At 39.9% G+C, this 5,967-nt stretch overlaps 1 non-coding gene across 1 annotated transcript; it reads right to left on the bottom strand.

The window, feature by feature from the left end:
• Positions 1-4,591: 4,591 nt before the first annotated feature.
• Positions 4,592-4,695, bottom strand: LOC142178851 (small nucleolar RNA R71). The gene has a single exon (XR_012707067.1). It is a non-coding gene; the product is annotated as a small nucleolar RNA R71 (small nucleolar RNA).
• Between the last annotated feature and the right edge of the window lie 1,272 nt (positions 4,696-5,967).

Here is a 5,967-nt window from a genome sequence, read left to right as displayed (position 1 = left end):
CATAGACCATTGCTAATGAGGACAAAACTTCTGCTTTCAGGGTGGGGACATGCTATTTTGCATGTAGAAGCACTTGTGCGCATAAGGCCAACCAGTTATCATGAAGTGTCCCCATTACAGTTGGTTTTTGGCCAGGAGCCAAATATTTCCCATCTAAGAATTTTTGGATGTGCGGTATATGTTCCATTTGATCCAGAACAATGCACAAAGATGGTCTCCAAAGAAGGTTGGGAGTATATGAATCTCCTTCTATTATTAAATATATGGAGCCTATGATAGAAGATTTATTTATATCCAGATTTGTTGATTATCATTTTGATGAATCAATTTTCCCAATATTAGAGGGAGAAAATAAACAACTGGAAAAAGAGATAGATTGGAATGTATTATCTCTTTCTCATTTGGATCCTCGTACAAATCAATGTGAACAAGAAGTTCTAAAGATCATTTATATGCAAAATGTTGTAAATCAATTGCAGATGCATTTACTAACCTTCCACGGGTTACTAAATCGCATATTTCAGCGGTAAATGCTCCAATTCAAGTTGATGTCCCAGTTGGACAGTATGTGTCATGCCCCAACCTCGGGGAGCGCGACTGGCGCTCAACCAAGATAACTGGACCAAGCAAGCCTGCTAGATTTTCTTCTACCCAAACTCGCTCATGTTTAAAATAAAGACGTGCTTCGTTGATTAGATAATGAGGCTAGATCATGTATACAACACCAATTTATTACCATTAGTTACTTCATTTTGAAGTCTCAAATACATACATTTTCATAGTTTGAAGTAGAACAAGTGATTCAAATACAACATTACTAGTTTGACCTTCCCAGCACCAATACACAACCCACACTATATCTACAGAGCCTCTAATAGATACAAAAGAGTACAATGATAGTGCCGAAAACAAGGCCCCAGCTATACCTCTAACATAATAGATGAGGAACAAAATGTCACGACCTAAATCCTAACCTGTCGTGATGGTGCCTAAAATAGTACTAGGCAAGACAGCCTTTACGAAATAACTCCAACACTTTTAACAGATAATGGATTTAAAGAAATTGAAATAATAAAACTTCTCATAAACAGGATAGAAAATCCAAAACATAACACAGAAATTTCTAACATCGGGGTATCACATAGTACATGCACATCTATATATCACTGGAAAATACTGCCTATGACGACCTGAAACTAAATACAATAAGTGGAAAGATAGGGGAGGAGAAACAAGTTCTGCGAAATGCCAAGCAGCTACCTTGATAATCTCCGAGAATCTGAACTCCACAACTCAGCAACCGCCGTGACCGAAAGCACCTGGGTCTGCACACAAGGTGCAGGGTATAGCGTGAGTACAACAAACTCAATAAGTAACAAGACTAAATAAGGAACTGAAAGTAGTGACGAAATCCATCGTTATAGTTCAATTACAGTGATTTTTAACATAGGAAGGTAGGCATGCTTTCAAGTTCGACAATTAAGGCCAAAACAGTAATTTCATGTCAAGTTCAACTGAAACAGAATGTATATCTTTCAGATTTTTCAAGACAGTGATACATGGAAGCTAAGTGCAACAAATATGAAATCAAATACATCATCTCAAGGCCACAGTCACTCAGCCCTCCCATTCACTCAGCACTCGACACTCATACTCAGTAGGTACCTGCGCTCACTGGGTATGTGTGCAGACTCCAGAGGGGCTCCTTCAGCCCAAGCGCTATAATTTGCATGGACAACTCACGTGCTATAGTATAATATCTGGATTCGCACAGACAACTCATGTGCTGTACGGATAACTCACGTGCTATAGTATAACTATCTCACAATCAGGCTGAGTACAAAACAACAATTTAGCAGATAATTCAATATGTAAATGACCTCTGTGGGTTCCTACAGTGCCAACACATAGTCTAAACATGATTTGTGGTTCAATTTCTCTACTACATGGAGAATGTACAGATAACAACAGATTATTCAATCTACACCATTCCACGGAATTTGACCAAGTCACAATTCCTACGTTGCACGCCCACATGCCTGTCACCTAGCATGTGTGTCACCTCAAAACCAAATACATGACACGTAATACGAGGTTTCATACCCTCAGAATAAAATTTAGAACTATTACTTACCTCAAGGCGTGTAATTCTTTATTCCAATATGCCTTTGCCTCGCGAATCGGCCCCCGAACGCTTCAAATCTAGTCACAATTAATTCGATAGAGTCAACACAAATTATAGAAAATAAATTCCATATGAAAATACTAATTTTCCAACAAAATCCGAAATTTAACTCAAAATTGTCAGTGGGGCCCATGTCTCGGAACCCGACAAAATTTACAAAATATGAATGCTCATTCAACCACGAGTCCAACCATACCAAATTTACCGAATTCCGACAAAAACTCTACCTCCACACATCAAATCTTATTTTCAAATCTCTAGGGCCAAATCCTCAAATTTCACCTCAAAAACACGTAATCTGGTCGAAACACTTAATGATAATTCAATGTTATTGACTAACAATGATCACAAGTAACATACGTCAAGTTTTCCCGTGAATTCTCTATGAAACATAGCTGCAACCCGTGTTGGAAATGTCCAAAAATGAAAAAATCACGGACCCCTATGTTTTTGTACACCGCCCAGAGGTTTCTCTTCTACAGCAAATTTAACCGCATCTGTTGTTCCACTTTTGCAGTGAAAATACCACTTCTGTGACTACCTTCGCTTCTGCGGACAAGAGTCCGCTTCTGCGATTTTGCCTGGCTTCCCTTACCTCCGCTTCTGCGACCTTGGTGTCGCTTCTGCGGACTCACTTCTACGAGGTCACGTCCGCTTCTGTGGACCTCACGCTTCTGTGATGCCAAGCTAGCTTCTGCGGTCTCGCACCTGCGAGAAAATGTCTGCAGGTGCGATTGCACCAGAAGGCAAAATATTTAGATTTCCTCTAAGTCCAAATTTGATATGTTAACCATTTGAAACAAACCCGAGGCCCCCGAGACCTCAAACAAATATACCAACAAGTCCTAAAATATCATACGAACTTAGTCGAGGCCTCAAATCACATCAAACAATGCTAAAACACGAATCATACCCCAATTCAAGCTTAATGAAACTAAGAAATTCCAACTTCTACATTCAATATCGAAACCTATCAAATTAAGTCCGATTGGCCTCAAATTTTGCACACAAATCATAAATGAAATAACGAACCTATTCCAATTTCTAGAATTGGATTCCAACCCCGATATCAAAAGGTCAACTCCCCGGTCAAACTTCCAAACTTAATTTTCCTATTTTCGCCATTTCAAGCCTAATTTAACTACGGACTTACAAATAATTTTCCGGACACACTCCTAAGTCTAAAATCACCCAATGGAGCTAACAAAACCATAAAAACTCCATTTCGGAGTCGTTTCCTCATAGATCAACATCCGGTCAATCATTTCAACTTAAGCTTTCAACCTTGTAACTAAGTTCTCATTTTATTCCGAAATCACTCCAGACCCGAACCGACTACCCCGTCAAGTCACACAACATATATAAGGTATAAAATGAGCAGTAAATGGGGGAACGGGGCTACAACTCTCAAAACAACTGGCCGTGTCATTACACAAAAGATACATGACCCCGAAATGAAGTGAGGCTCACCAAGTGAGCTGGAAAGAGGGTGTACCACTATCACTGATCAATGCCACCTATTTGTTTAACTCCAATTCCTTAAGTGTGTGTTTCGAGCTCGTCAAATGTTAGCGTCGTTACTGGGGATTGGCAATTAATAGTGTTTGAAATAGTTTGAAGTGCTAATTCAGGATTTTTTATATATTTAATTTTCTTTTTTTTCATTTTACGGTTGGTGTTCTTTGACTGTGCACATGTTACAAGCTAAGATTGGTGCATGACTCAAACTTCTGCGAAGGAAGTGCTACCATGTGAGCTAGAAATTGAAAAACAATTGCCACTGCTGAGGAAGAAAAAAAATCTTACCGAGACATCAGAAAAAGTTGGGCAATCCTTAACCAAAGAGCTTATGGCTGGAAACAATGAGGATAATGTAGATCTGGCTACGAGAGAAGCAGGAAGAGAACAAGCTACACGGGAAGCTGAGAAAGCAGCTATTAGAGATGCACAGATTATCTACGAAGAAGAGAGGGGTCAGAGAATTTCTTAAAATCAACCCTTGGCTGCAGACCAGTTCGGAAATATAGCTTCCTTGCCTAGGAGACCACATGGAGATTATGCTAGACCGGTCTACAATCAAGGTTTATCAAGTTTTAGACCACCTTTAATTGCAGCAAATATTTTCGAGTTAAATCAAGGGTTGCATCAAACCCTTCAGAATTGTTGTGTCTGCAGAGGGAAGCCAAACAAAGATCCAAACACACATCTAATGGACTTCAAGGAGATTATGAACACCTTTCAATAAAATGGTGTGTCACAAGATGCAGTGTATCTAAGGGCATTACCCTTTTCTCTTAAATATGATGCAAAGCAATGGCTTCGAAGCTTATCCATGGGATCAATTAGAGCATGGGAAGAGATGACCAGAAAATCCTTGATAAATATTTCTCCCCAGCTAAGACGGGCAAGTTTAGAAGAGAAATCCATAACTTCTGTCAGAAAGAGAATGAAATAGTTTTTGAAGCATGGGAGAGGTTTAAGGAGATAGTTAGAAAGTGTCAACATAGCGGAATTGAATTCTGGATGCAACTCTAGGACTTTGGGGATGGATTGACACCGGCCTCACGTAGAACATTGAGCAACATAGATGGAGGCCCGTTGATGAAGAAGACTCCATAGGAGATAATTACAACACTTGATGAGTTATCTGAAGATGCTAATCAGTGGCCTTCTGAGAGTGCGAAAAGAAGAAGATCAACTGGTGTTCACCAGGTTGATGCTAACACATCTGTGCAGGTGCAACTTGATGCTATGTCCAAAGAGATAAGGAAGCTGACCATAGCCTCGATACAAAGTGAGCCTTACGTAGCTTGTGATATATGTGGAAGAGGACACCCTACTCATAAGTGACAAGCCTCAAATGAGTAAGTAAATGTTGTGGGAAACTACAATTTCAATGCAATGGGTCAGAGGCACCCCTATTTTTCATGGAGTTCACCAGGAGGTACTGCGAATGCTTGGTAGCAAAATAACTCTAGACCGTAGGGACAAGGAGCTCCAGCATACCAAAATAAACAAAGGCAGTAATTTCAGCCTCAATAGTCCATGCAGCCTGGTCTAGATAAACTAATGAAGGCTTTCACTATCAAGACATATGAGATACTGGACGCTCATGGAGCAGCTATCAAAGAATTGGGCACTGGTTTGCGAAACCTGGAGACAAGTGCGACAGATTGCAACAATATTATCCGAGAGGGTTTTAGGAACACTCCCCGCTGATACTGAGAGAAATCCCAAAGAAACGGTGAATGTTGTGGCCTTGAGAAGTAGGAAACTGTTGAAGGATCCCACACCAATCCAAAAAGATGTGATAATTTCAAAAGAAAGTGGGGATCAGCTGAAAAGTGATGATGACAAGAAGAAGAAAGGCCCAATGAAAACTGAGAAGAAGAAGAAGGTAGAAAAATCGAGAAGGGAGGAACCTGAGAAGAGCGAGCATATGCCTGCTTTACCTTTCCCTCAAAAGCTATATAGAGAAAAGCTGGACAAGCAGTTTGAAAAATTCTAGATGTGCTAAAATAGGTTCATGTGAACTTTACATTCACAGAAGTGCTCTCACAAATGCCTGCTTACGCCAAATTCTTGAAGGAAATCCTGAGGAAAATAGAGGAGACCTCGGTGGTGAATCTCATAGAACATTGCGGTGCGATCTTGCAAAATAAGCTCCCACAAAAGTGTGGAGATCTAGGGAGTTTTACTATACATTTCTCATTAGGGACTATAAAGTTTGATAAGTTTTTATGTGATTTTGGTGCATCAATTTACTTAATGCCTCTATCTAT

This window comes from Nicotiana tabacum, unplaced genomic scaffold (assembly GCF_000715075.1).
Source record: "Nicotiana tabacum cultivar K326 unplaced genomic scaffold, ASM71507v2 Un00002, whole genome shotgun sequence".
NCBI lineage: Eukaryota > Viridiplantae > Streptophyta > Magnoliopsida > Solanales > Solanaceae > Nicotiana > Nicotiana tabacum.
Note: the sequence above shows the minus strand (reverse complement) of the source record. Positions and strands in the feature narration are given on the sequence as shown.